This window comes from Oncorhynchus mykiss, chromosome 25 (assembly GCF_057628025.1).
Source record: "Oncorhynchus mykiss isolate SJ-2025 chromosome 25, ASM5762802v1, whole genome shotgun sequence".
Lineage (NCBI taxonomy): Eukaryota > Metazoa > Chordata > Actinopteri > Salmoniformes > Salmonidae > Oncorhynchus > Oncorhynchus mykiss.
The window spans coordinates 32,242,633-32,257,206 of NC_143046.1; the positions used below are offsets into that span (position 1 = coordinate 32,242,633).

General features: G+C 43.9%; 1 long non-coding RNA gene across 1 annotated transcript in view; it reads left to right on the plus strand.

The window, feature by feature from the left end:
• The first annotated feature begins 7,858 nt into the window (after positions 1-7,858).
• LOC149971791 (uncharacterized) overlaps positions 7,859-14,574 on the plus strand; it is a 43,951-nt gene continuing 37,235 nt past the window's right edge. Inside the window, exons 1-2 of the long non-coding RNA XR_016491668.1 lie at positions 7,859-7,999; positions 11,664-11,832. This is a non-coding gene — a long non-coding RNA (uncharacterized LOC149971791). The remainder of the gene's footprint in view (positions 8,000-11,663; positions 11,833-14,574) is intronic.

Below are 14,574 nucleotides of genomic sequence, written 5' to 3' on the forward strand. Positions count from 1 at the left end.
TCTTTTACTCTCTCCTCCACTTCCCTGCCTCTCCTCTCCAATCTCTCCCTCGATCTGAGACAACTGCTTTCACAGGTAGATCTGTGTCTGAGCCCACCTTCCCTCTGTATACCTGCCTCACTGGGATCTTTCTTGTTTTGGAGACCATGATGCTCCATATAACTTTGTCTAAAAGGGATATTTCACCATCGAAACAAACTTTACCAGATCTTTTCAAAAGTTAAAATGAGTCCTTCTGCATTTATTCTATAGGCTATACATTAAAACTCTGCAGTCTTGATGTCCTGAAGAAATTGAAAAATTGAGCCCAATTGTCCGAATTGTCACAGTTGCACAAAACATTCAGTTAGCAAATTGATTCAGTTAGCAAAGTTTGAAAGCCGAACTCTTAAACTGTTTGTACTTGTGTTGTTCTCCATCCTCAAATCTATGTACCAATTTAGTTTTATTTATTTAGTGTTGATTACAGATTGGACCATTACAGAGTCAAATGTGATTCCTGTTTTTGACCATATTACCACAAAACCTCATCATATCCCCTCGAGATCTGTCCTAATTACCGCTAGAACACAAATGTGCAGGAACACAATCAAAACAGGAAGCAAATGTACATCTTTAACTAATATTAGCTAAATATGGGGGATTGGAAAATAGGCAGATAATTGCATCGATAGAAGCCACAATCTACCTGCAATATTAAAGCTGATCTACCCCCCCCACCCCCCAAAAAAACAGCTAAATAGAACAAACAAAGTAGATGTAGGCTGGCATGAAGGATCGGGAGACAGACGCAGGAATGCGTAATGGGGTCTTTATTGTACCCAAATCACGGCATGCTGTGTAAAAGCATGGGGACGAAGACCAAAAACCACTACAAAAACACAGGTTTGAACCCAAACAGAAGATAACACGCGCACAATGATTAACACTCGGGATGAGACCGGAAATCATCTGAGCAATCCACAAGGGCACGAAAGCCCAAAACACAAAGCACAGGTACACACATGCAACAACCAACAGACATTGTAACAATATTCAACCCCCCAATGGAAACCAAAGGGCACACTTATGCAAGTACTAATCAGTGGGAATAGGGGCAGGTGTGTGTAATGAAAGTTCTGGAGGGATCTGTGACATTAGCAGTTCAAGTTTCAACTTGTTATTTGCTAGCTGACTTTTTGTTGCAAAATTTGCTACAATTGTGCAAGAATTACATGGTACAATTGTTTTTATCCATCCCATATGGCAGTCAAGATACCAGAGTTGTTTATGGAATAAATCCAGTGGGACCTGGGGTGTATTCATTAGACGGATTTAGTTATAAAAACGTTTTGTCTGTTGAAAATAGTTTTGCTACGAAAACCGTTTACTGTTAGCTCTAGGAACCAAACGGAAGAAAACCAAACGAAATGGGAAGGGACCTACCTGAATTTGTCCAATAGAAACTATCGCTTTTGTTTTGAAACATTTTCAGTTTGGAGTAAACGGTTTCCGTTGCAGTGGCAACACACCATACATTTTGCAACGTAAACCGACTAATGAAAACACCTTAGGACACAGCTGGACTATAGGACACTAAAAAGGTTTCAAAATCTGTCCTACACAGATCAAACTAGGCCTGGTTCCTCTACAATACATAAACATTATACTATAACAGTAACCGTTCAACTCCATATTATAACAACCTATAGTTTTGGAAAACAGATTCCCTCATGCTAGGCCAGTTATTCAGATGAAGAGTGATGGCTTTGGTGTAGAGAGGGGGGATCCTAAATGGCAGATAGAAGAATTGTAAATCGCTCAGCAGCAGCAGCCATTACTGTCACAGACAGACTAACAGTAGTGTATGGTCCTCATTGTGACGGCATGGAGCAGCTCGCTCACACAACAGAGAAAGGTCAGCTAGAGTTGCATGGCTGCAGGCTAGGTATAACTGCTCCTCACATAGTCGCTTGTCTGGCCAAAACGTGTAGCCTGTTCACGCACAAATGTGAAGACCGTTCAATTAAAACATCGAATTCAATTTCAAAACATCTTACTGTCCGTCTAATTTATGCAGGAGACTCTTTCTCGTATGCAAAACATCATGTTGCATGCAGTTGTATGCAATACACATGAACACTTACTAAAAGCTCCCACACAAATGCAAACTCTATCTTCTCTTTCTCTTCCTCTCTCCCTCTCTCCTTCTCTTCCTCACTCCCTCTCTCCTTCTCTCCCTCACTCCTGAACACCTACACAAAGGCACTTCCAACCCATCCTGGGCATTCAGACTCTGCAATAAAATGCTAGATTCAAATCTATGGACGTATGGTCCTGTATCATGTATCCCCTTCTCATTAGGAAGTAACCTTAACATGCTGTCACTGCTGACCTTTCCCTGAGTGGCCTCCACACAGGTTGCTATTTATTGGCATGAATCTTGCCCTGGAGGCAGCTCTACAGAGAGGTCACTAGCTGGCACAGCCAAAAAGTCATACAATCGGATTTTAAACCTAACCCTAACATTAACCCTGACCTTAACCACACTGCTAACTTTAATGCCTAACACTTTTTTTAATGATATATCCAATTTTGACTTTGCTGCTGGCCCATCTAACAAAAATTGCTCAGTTCTGCCTCCAGAGCAAGATTCATGACAATTAATGTCAACCTGCGGCCTCCCCGGCCTCCCCGCCCACAGCAACAGCGTGTCATATAGAGTTAGCAATTAGCATTAGCCAAAGCTCAAAATGTATTTTACATTTTTTTCATAGGTTTCTATATACTAGGTAATTAGTATATAGAATGTGGAATGACTTCAGTGGCATGGGGTCAGTGGTGACTTCACAACCCAAACTAATTCAAATGATACCTTTACTGCGGTTTAAGTACTAGGACTATTTTTGTTTTATTTATTTGATTTCAGCTTTATTTAACCAGGTAAGTCAGTTGAGAACAAGTTATCATTTACAACTGCGAAAGGGGGAGTTGGCTTTGGGGGTGACCAGTGAAATAAACCTGCTGGAGTGCTTGCTATGGGTGGGTGCTGCTATGGTGACCAGTGAGCTGAGATAAGGCGGGGCTTTGTCTAGCAAAGACTAATAGATGACCTGTTCTATTTACCAATAGAACAAACTGTGTATAATATTTCATTACGAATAGCAGTTCTCTATTAGGCTGTATCACGTTGCTTATTTTGGTACGTAAGTTCTATTGCAATATACTGTATAGTGTATTGAGTTGTATGGTGTGGTCGTGTGTTGAACCTTACTCTGACCTCTGTAATGTGCAGCATGTAGCCAAATCCACATCATCATTCCCTGTGTGTCTACAGGTGAGCCTGCGGGGAGAGAGGTCATGACCCCAGCCCTCTGCTGCTGCTAGCAGGGCTATAGAAAGCTCATTACACACTAATGGTGTTGGCAAAGCTGCTCTCGCAGGTGCAGCCTAGAGATGTGTGTGTGTGCATGCTCGTACCCGGGGGCGTGTATTTGTATGTGCATTGCCAGTGTGTAGGCATTGCCTGTGCGCGGTATGTGTGAGTGTGTCTGTGTACATGCATCAATGGAGAACTAATCAAACAGCTTTCCAGAGATAATAATTCTCTATTGGGGATGATAATGGAAGAAGGCAAACGCTAGGGGCGGAGTCTTCAGAGGCACAAAGGAGATTGTAACTGACTGGCAGTGTGACATTCAAAACACTAACTTTCACTATATAGCCAAAACACAGAGAACTAAACAGAGAGGATAACATAAAACATTGGATGGGATAATAATTAGAGAATGAATAGTTAGGTTGCAAATAGCCTATATTTGATTGATTTGCGATTGCACTTGTGTGCAAGTAGTTTTTTCATAGAAAAAAAAACATTGTGGGGGAAAAAGCTAATATTTGTATAATGGCTGAGATTCACTTTGAGTGCTCTGGAATGAATGAATCATGCAAGATAGAAATAAATCTAATAGAAAGAAGGGAACAAAAACACTGGGGAATATGTCCGCTGTAACTTGTAATAAAATATCCAATTAAATCACATTTTATTTGTCACGTGCCGAATACAACCTTACCGTTAAATGCTTACTTACAAGCCCTTAACCAACAATGCAGTTTAAGAAATAGAGTTAAGAAAATATGTACAAAATAAACTAAAGTAAAAAATTTAATTAAAAGCAACGCAATAAAATAACAATAACGAGGCTATATACAAGGGGTACCAGTACGGAGCCAATGTGCGGGGGTGCAGGTTAGTCGAGGTAATTTGTACATGTAGGTAGGGGTAAAGTCACTATGCATAGATAATAAACAGTGAGTAGCAGCAGAGTAAAACAAAAGGGGAGGGCGTTGTAAACGTAAATAGTCCAGTTGGCCAATTGATGAATTGTTCAGCAGCCTTATGACTTGAGGGTAGAAGCTGTTAAGGAGACTTTTGGACCTAGGCTTGGTGCTCTGGTACCGCTTGCCTTGAGGTAGCAGTATAAGGGCACAAGGCGAGACCCAGATGTAGACACGGGAGGCAGATGGTTTGAGTTTTTGATATTTATTACATCCAAAAGGGGTAGGCAAGAGAATGGTAGAGGACAGGCAAAAAGTCAAAACCAGTTCAGAGTCAAGGAGGTACAGTGTGGCAGGCAGGCCCGAAGTCAGGTCAGGCAGAATGGTCAGGCAGGTGGGTACAGAGTCCAGAAAACAGGCAAGGGTCAAAACTGGGAGGACTAGTAAAAGAGATTAGAAAAGGCAGCAGCACGGGAAAAACACGCTGATGAACAAGATGAACTGGCACAGAGAGACAGGAAACACAGGAATAAATAGACCAGGGATAACAAGCGACACCTGGACGGGGTGGAGACAATAACAATGACAGGTGAAACAGATCAGGGTGTGACAGAGAGAACAGTCTATGACTTCGGTGACCGGAGTCTTTGACAATTGTTTGGGTCTTCCTCTGACACCGCCTAATATATAGGTCCTGGATGGCAGGAATCTTGGCCCCAGTGATGTACTGGGCCGTACACACTACCCTCTGTAGCGCCTTACAGTCAGATGGCGAGCAGTTGCCATACCAGGCGGTGATGCAATCGGTCAGGATGCTTTTGATGGAGCAGCTGTAGAACCTTTTGAGGATCTGGGGACCCATGCCAAATCTTTTCAGTCTCCTGAGGGGGAAACGACTGTCTTGGTGTGTTTGGAATATGACAGTTTGTTGGTGATGTGGGCACCAAGGAACTTAAAACTCTAAACCGACTCCACTACATCCCCGTCGATGTGAATGGGGGCGTGTACGGACCTCCTTTTCCTTTAGTCCACGATCAGCTCCTCTGTCTTGATCACGTTGAGGGAGAGATTGTTGTCCTGGCACCACACCATTGTCGGTGATCAGTCCTACCACTGTTGTGTTTTCAGCAAACTTAGTGATGATGTTGACAGGAGGGAGGGGACTAAGCACGCGCCCCAGAGGGGCCCCCACTGAGGATCAGTGTGACGGATGTGTTGCAGGGCGGCCGGTCAGGAAGTCCAGGATCCAGTTTCAGAGGGAGGTGTTTAGACCCAGAGTCCTTAGCTTAGTGAGGAGCTTTGTGGTAACTATGGTGTTGAACGCTGAGCTGTAGTCAATGAACAGCATTCTCACATTTGTTACTTTTGTAGAGAAGGGAAAGGGCAGTGTGGAGTGCGATTGAGATTACATTATCTGTGGATCTGTTGGGGCGGTATGCAATGTTATGTGGTTCTACGGTTTCCGGGATCATGGTTTGTGTGAGCTGTGACCGGCCTTTCAAAGCACTTCCCGTCTGGCCCCGCGGCCTTGTGAATGTTGGCTTATTTAAAGGTTTTGCTCACATTGATTATGGAGAGTATGATCAAACAGTCGTCCGGAACACCTGGTGCTCTCATGCATGCTTCAGTGCTGCTTGCCATTGTGTTTTAGTAGCTTTCACAAATATTTTCAAATGCAGTAAGATGTCATTTGAAATCTCAGCAAAATCCACGTAGTATTGACATGGATGAGAGTGTATATTAAGACAAAGTTTAATATCTTTAAACCTCTACAAAAGCTAAGAACAATGAATCTCAATTTGAATTATGAAGTATATATTGCCAAGCTCTCCACTTTTCTTAGACAGCAGATATCACCAAATTATGTTAAAGTATGGCGAGTGGGAGAAGATATTGGAAAAACTCAATTGTGAAAAATGTTGGCATGGGTTTGTTGCAGTTGCAGAATGCAGATGAGTCTCTGTCCCAAATGGCATACTACTCCCTATATAGTATACAACTTTTGACCGGTGAAGTGTACTACCGCCACCACGCCGACCACTCTTCGACCCTCTCTCCAGCCCACTCCCGTGTATATGGCCAATTAGGTACACCCCCCTTCCTCCCTTTCCTTCCTCCCCCTGTCATCCCTGCTCCCCGGGCCTACCACTCCTGTGACAGCGCGGTATTGGCACCTGAGAAGCAGTGTGTGTAATGAAAGCATCCCAGGCTTAGCCCAGGGACTGAGAGTTAGTGTCTGCCAAACCCCCAGGTCCTGATGGCACTTCCTCTCCTGGCAGGGACACACCACACAGCTCAGAGCTCAAATCTCTGAACCTCCAACTACTTCTGCTTTTACCTTTTATACACCAGAGGAAAAATACATACTTCCCCACATCCTTTAATTTCTCTATATATTTTCCTTTTCTTAACCTTTCTCTCCTTCTTTTTCTTTATCTCTCCCTACACCCTCCTCTCTCTGTGTTTACCTCCAGCAGGTCTTCTCTGGGAGGGAAGGAGGGAGGGAGTGAGACACCCTCCTCTCTCTCTGTGCTTACCTCCAGCAGGTCTTCTCTGGGAGGGAAGGAGGGAGGGAGTGAGACACCCTCCTCTCTCTGTGTTTACCTCCAGCAGGTCTTCTCTGGGAGGGAAGGAGGGAGGGAAAGAGGGAGCAGTGGAGAGTCCATCTTCCTCAGGGAGGGAGATTTTCAGTGACATCCATCACCCTCCTAATGGTGATAAATGCTCGAACATTAGCATGGCCCACACGTCTCCCCCATCTTCCTTCTAACCATTCCCCCATGGATTTTCCCACTCTTTCTTTGTTTTAGTTATTTCGTTGGGTAATGCAGCAATCTTTGTTTTCTCCACCCAGACTTCCAGGTGCGTGCGAATTAGACGCGTCAATAAATAAGAAAAAAAAGAAAAAAACCCTCTTGTGTCTTGCCTCCTACTGCGCGCGCGACTCTTCCCACTCAACAGCCTCATTCAACTTATCATCATTTTCCCATGATTGATTAACTACTGTCATTCTGTTATGTTATTGTGTTCAGTGCAGCATCTCCCCCACTAACTGTTTTTCAGATCGCCCCTCTCCAGGAAGCAGTGTAGCGGATTTACAGCAAACCAAGATAAACATTTGTCAATGCGGGTATTCTTCTAAATTCGCTCACAAGTGAACACTGTGTTTCTTAGTGCCTCTCATAGAAAATATAGTTTTGTGATTGTGATGAGATATTCCTGACCAAATTTGCCACCATCACGGTTGTCCCTCTAAAATGAAATAATCCGGCCAGTTGAGGTAATAATTATGGCCAATAATACCTCTACAATTCCTCCAGAAATAAGATCATGAACTTCATTAGAAAGCAAGTGCTTATTGGCAATGTGGTCGGATGCCATCGGATTTACGTATATAACGTATATAAATATATGTATTTGAGATATATAGTCTCGAATAGTCTCGAATAAGTGATATCCTGTTCTCATTTCCAATGCCAGCAGAAAACCAGGACTGTCTGAGCAGGGTTGGGAACAGGAGAACCCAATGCCCATGTTATTTTGAGCTGGACACAGTACTAGGCTACCATCCCTATAAGGACACAAGGCGAGACCCAGATGCAGACACGGGAGGCAGATGGAACCTGCTCCAGAGCACTCAGGACCTCAGACTGAGAGACCTGAAAATAGCAGTGCAACAATCCAACCGGACAGAGTTTGAGAGGATCTGCAGAAAAGATTGGTGGAAACTCCCCAAATACAGGTGTGTCAAGCTTGTACCTTCCTACCCAAGAAGACTTGAGGCTGGATTCGCTGCCAAATGTGCTTCAACAATGAACTGAGCAAAGGGTTTGAAAACCTACGTAAATGTGATATTTCAATGTTGTGTTTCTAATGCATTTGCAAACTGTTTTGTCATTATGGGGTGTTACGTGTGGATTGATGAAAAAAACAACTGTAACATAACGTGTGGAAATGGTCAAGTGGTATGTCTACTTTCCAAATGCACTGTAGGTAGAGACTGTTCAGTAAAACAAACAAGAGGTTAAAAATGTTTTACAGGTAAAAAATCTAAAGGAAAGACACTTCAGAGAAAACTTTCTTTTCATTTTTTTTTTTTTTTGGGGGGGGGGGAATATCTGTTGTTCCATGTAGTGAATCCAATTATTCAATGCGTTTGCATGGGCTAATAGCAGTAAGGCCAAACACAATTTTATGTCAAAACATTTTTACGTTAACATTTTTGACACTTCAAAGGGCCTGAAAATTCAAATAGCAAAGAGTTCCTTGGTATGACAGTCTTAAAACAATTCCATGTAGTAAAATAGCCCAGCCTCTTCAATCAGCTCCTCCACCACTGAGCTCTCACAGGTAGTGAGAGCTGTCTTGGTCAAACTGTATAGATTCAACAGTTGGAAAGATGGGGAGAGGTCTTCCATAATGGAGATGCTCTGCTCTTCTGACACCACACTCCAAACAGCAAGTCCTGCAGTCAATAGCTTTGTTTATCTTGATTATTGTCCAGTCATGTGGTCAGGTGCTGCAAAGAAAGACCTAGTTAAGCTTCAACTGACCTAACACTTAACCTCTAATCCAAGTTCTAAACCCTAACCCTAGTCCTAACCCCTAACTTCTAACCCTAGTCCTAACCCCTAGACCATAACCCTAGTACCTACGCTTAATCTTTAACCCTAGTAATAACCCTTTACCCTAGTACCAACCCAAGTCCTAAACCTTACCACTAGTCCTAACCCCTAACCTTAGTCATAACCCCTACCCTTAGTCCTAACATTAATCCTAACCCCTAAACCTACTCCTAACCCTTAGATTATAACCCCTAGTACTAACCCTTAACCTTAATCCTAACCTCTAGACCATAAACCCTAGTACTAACCCTTAACCTTTAACCCTAGTACTAACCCCTTACAATAGTCCCAACACAAGTCCTAAACCTTACCCCTATTCCTAACCCCTACTCCTAGTTCTAACCCTTAACCCCTAACCATTGTCCTAACCCCTTAGCCCAATCCTAACCCTTAACCCCTAACCTCAGTAAAAAAACTAACCTTAGTACAACCCTAGTCCTAACCCCTAACACTAGTCCTAACCTTAATCATAACCCCTAACCCTAGTTCTAACCTCTAACCCCTGCACCTTGTCATAAACCATAACCATATTCCTAACCCCTAACACTAGTTTTAACCCCTAACACTAGTCTTAACCCTAATCCATAACTCTAGTACTAACCCCTGGCCTCTAAACCTAGTCCTACCCCAAACCCTTGTCCTAACCCCTACACCTAGTGCTAGCCCCTAACTCCTAACCATTGTCCTAACCCCTAAACCTTGTCCTAACCCATAACCTTTGTGCTAAACCATACCTATAGTCCTGACCCTTATCCACAGTCCTAACTTCTACCCATAATCCTAAACCATAACCCTAGACCTAACACTAGTCCTAACCCCTAACCCTAGTCCTAACACTAGTCCTAACCCCCAACCCTAGTCCTAACACTAGTCCCAACCCCTAACCCATAACTGTACTTCTAACCCCTAACCCCTAACCCTAGTCATAACCCCTAACTCTAGTCCTAACCGCTAACTCTAGTCCTAGTCCGTAACTCCTAACCCAAGTTCTAACCGCTAACCCTAGTCCTAAGCCTGGTACTAACCCCTAACCCTAGTCCTAAACCCTAAACCTAGTCCTAACCCCTAACACAATCCTAACACCTAACCCTAGTCTTAAACTCTAAGCCATAACACTAGTACCAAACCCCTAATCCTCTAACCCTAGTCTTAATCCCTAACCATTGCCCTAACCCCTAACCCTGGTCCTAACATCTAACACCTAACCCTAGTCCTAACCCCTTCCCCTAGTCCTAACCTCTGCCCCTTGTCCTAACCAATACCACCTAACCCCTGTGCCTAGTCCTAACCCATAACCCTAGTCCTAACCCATAAACTAGTCCTAATCCCTATCCCTGAATTATAATTTTCCCTAGTCCTAATCCCTGCCCCTAGTCCTAACCCATAACCTAGTCCTAATACCTGCCCCTAGTCCTAACCCATAACCTAGTCCTAACACCTAACTCTAGTCCTAACCCATAACCTAGTCCTAACACCTAACTCTAGTCCTAACCCATAACCTAGTCCTAACACCTAACTCTAGTCCTAACCCATAACCTAGTCCTAACACCTAACTCCAGTCCTAACCCTGCCCCTAGTCCTAATCCCTGCCCCTAGACCTAACCCATTACCTAGTCCTAATACCTAACTGTAGTCCTAACCCATAACCTAGTCCTAACACCTAACTCTAGTCCTAACCCCTAACCCTAGTCCTAACTCTAGCAATGCACTACTTTTACATTTGCAGTACTAATGTGACTAGAAAGGACTCTGCTATACGCTTGTTTAGAACAGCCTTGCATACATCCCAGGGTATATTTTAGCTTACATTATCTAGCTAACTTAGTGCTGGAGGTTGGAATGTGTTTTCTAAGAAACAACAAGTACCAACTTGCAGAAAATGCTTCTGTTGTTTCCAGATGCACACACACACACACACACACACACACACACACACACACACACACACACACACACACACACACACACACACACACACACACACACACACACACACACACACACACACACACACACACACACACACACACACTTCATTACAGGGATCTAGAAAGTGATTCATATGGCATATAGACACATTCAGGTAAGATCATATTTTTTATGTGTCAGTAGCTTCACGTTGATGAATAACAGAATATTTTTTTCTGTCCATGAAATAGCTTTCTTGGGGTATTGTATTGTTCCTCTGTTGGATACTGTGATGTGGTTACATGCTGGGCAGACTATAAGAAGATACATATTGACACCATATTGTGAAAGAGAAACGCAATTTACACTGAATGTCAAAAGCCTCGTTATAGATCACAGTACAGGAGATAAACAGGAATTAAATACCACAGCAGATTCCAATACATTTTGAGGTAAGATCTTGGGAACGGGCCCAGAATCGGGCTCTGTGCTCTACTGAATCAGAGTCTGTCAGAGAGCAGAAAACTCAGGAGGAACCAAAAAATGTGGATATGCTGTAAAATGTCCAGATCAGCAGTAGAACTCCTCTCTCGCATCACCAGGGTCAGAGTATGTGCTGCTGACACAGCACTTGACACGTGTGTGTGTGTGTGTGTGTGTGTGTGTGTGTGTGCGCGCCCCCTTGCATTTGTTTGTGTGTCTCTGCATGCATGTACCTACAATTTGTACGTGTGTGTGTGTTTATCAGACAGACTCCCACAGATGCAGTACAGCCCTGAGGGCTCAGAACACAGCATAGAGAGTGCCTATACTGAACTTTTTCTCTCTCCTCTCTCTCTCCCTCTCTCCCTCTCTTCCTCCTACCTGCCACAGGCCAGCGTCTGACCCCGATCAAGCAGCCCAGACCAGAGAGCCCTGGAGCTTGTCTGCAAAGCGAGAGCCACTCATCTGAAACGGGCGGCTCAATCGATCTTCCACATCCAGACCACCTATGCTGAGCAAATCCTCCATTTGTACTTTTCAGACACCTCCCATCTCAGAGGTACTGACATTCCATATCTGTCACTGTATCTCCCTCTCCTTCTATCTTTCTCTCCTCTTTTCTCGCTCTGTCTCTATCTGTTCTCTCCTCTCCTTGCCTGCCCATCATATCATCACGTAAAAATGAAGACATTGGGCAAAACATATTTGCTTTTAATCATTTCCATGATGTATTTCCCTAGTTGTTCTGTGATTGACTCAGGCAGGCCTGTAGACTGTAGACAGGCCCATTAATGGTCCTGCTCAGGGTATTCCCACTGACCAATAAGCTGACCTTGGAGGTCAGCAAAGCCAGGATGTGCAGAGTCCTTGGAAGCCCTCTAATTAAGTTGCTTCTAGGAATCCTGAGGCTGCGCTGCTGCTGGCCAACATCCTCTAGTCTCGATTTACACCCCTGTCAATTACTGGTCAATACTACTTCCTTCCTTTCTCCATCTCTCTCTTTCCCGACTACTCTCTTTCTCTCTCTCTGTCTCTCTGTCTCTCTCTTTTTCTATACATTACATTCTATACACTATACACTGCTTGCAGCTTTGTTCTGGCATCCGGCAAACCCCGATTCGAAGCGTGATTCATCACTCCAGAGTACTTGTTTCCACTGCTCTATAGTCTGATGGCGAGGAGCTTTACACCACTCCAGCCGACGCTTGGCATTGCTCAGGGTGATTTTAGGCTTGTGTGCGGCTGCTCGGCCATGGAAACCCATTTCATGAAGCTCCGGTTCTTGTGCTGACGTTGCTTCCAGAGGCAGTTTGGAACTCGGTAGTGGGTGTTGCAACCAAGGACAGAGGATTTTTACGCTCTTCAGCACTCGCCGGTACCGTTCTGTGAGCTTGTGTGGCCTACCACTTTCAGGCTGAGCCATTGTCTAGACGTTTCCACTTACATTTTGACTGGGGAAGCTCTACATAGACACTGAGTGTACAAAACATTAGGAACACCTTCCAATATTTAGTTGCACCCCTTTTGACCTCAACTTGTCGCGGCATGGACTACAAGGTGTGGAAAGCATTCCACAGCGATTCTGGCCCATGTTGACTCCAATGCTTCCCACAGGTGTGTTAAACAGACTGAATGTCCTTTGGGTGTTGGACCAATCTTGATACACACAGGAAACTGTTGAGTGTGAAAAACTGAACAGCGTTGCAGTTCTTGAAACAAACCGGTGTACCTGGCACCTACTACTATATCCCGTTCAAATGCACTTCAATCTTTTGTCTTGCCTATTCACCGACTGAATGGCACACGTGCACAATCCATGTCTCAATTGTTTAAGGCTTCAAAATCCTTCTTTAGCCTGTCTCCTCCCCTTCATCTACACTGATTGAAGTGGATTTAACAAGTGACCTCAATAAGGGATCATAGCTTTCACCTGGATTCACCTGGTCAGTCGATGTCATGGAAATAGCTGGTGTCCTAATGTTTTGTACACTCAGTATATATATTAAGCAGTGTCTTAACCCTGTTGTGTTGTGTTCGTTTCTTGTTAATTAATTCTGTGTTCCCGGTCCAAAATGACCGCCCCATTATAGCTGATTCTAAATCCATAATAATACATATATTATCACCTAATGTTGTGTTAAATCTTTTTCTATCAACTTAAGCCAAGAAGGGGAGTGAGGTGTGTGCGTGCTCAAACACACATGCATGTGGGGGTCTGGGAGAGGAAGTGTGTCCTTCTGATGAATGGGCATGTGCCTGATCTCAATTTTATACACCAATTGTAGTCTCACCAATTCATTTCTAATGACCGGTCATTTTTGACCGGGAACACCACAGGTGTAAAAAAGTTAAATAAAACACCCAAAATGTAATGAAAATCATCCAAATGCATTTTGTGTGTTCAGATGCCCTGTATGGACAAAGTCATGGAACCTATCGACAATCAGATTAAATGAACTCCAGTCTTCAGAGAGGAAACAGAGCAGGAGGGTTAAGCAGTGTGTTCCGTACTGCAAAGCAGTTCGGAATAGAAGTATTTCATCAGTAAGAAAACACATTCCCTGACTTGCTAAATCAATGAATGCGCTTCTCAATCGTTTCTTATGATAATAGTTACACGAGACATGAAAGTAGACCGAGTGCATTCTTCAAATACAGTGTTAAATATGTCTGAGAAACACCTCGGTTCAGAGTTGCCATGGAAGGAGTAGGTCACTGGGGCCAAAGTCCCTGCCATCCGGGACCTCTACACCAGGCGATGTCAGAGGAAGGCCCTAAAACAATGTCAAAGACTCCCATCCACCCAATCATCGACTGTTCTCTGCTACCGCACGGCAAGCAGTGCCGGACCGCCAAGCCTGGGACAGCTTCTATCCCCAAGCCATAATATTGCTGAGCAGTTAATCAAAATGTCTACCCGGACAATTGACCCCCTGTCACGGATCCCTCCGGAACCTTCATCGCGCACACCTGTCCCCTATTCCCACTGATTAGTATTTGTATATATATGTGCCTTTTGGTTTCCATTGGGCTGTCGTTTTTTTGTTCCGTTGGTGCGTGTGAGTACCTGCGCTGGGGGTTTTGGCTTTGTGGATTGCGCAGATGATTACGGGTCTCGTCCTGTGTGTTAATCATTGTGAGCGTGTGTTATTTATTTGAGGTACTCCTCGCTCTTTTGTTTGAGTTCCAACCCAGTGTATTTGTGTAAGTGTTTGTTTGGTCTTTGTCCCCGTGCCCTTACGCGGCACGGCATAATTTGGGAAGTAATAAAAAAAACATTTACGCGTTCCTGCGCCTGTCT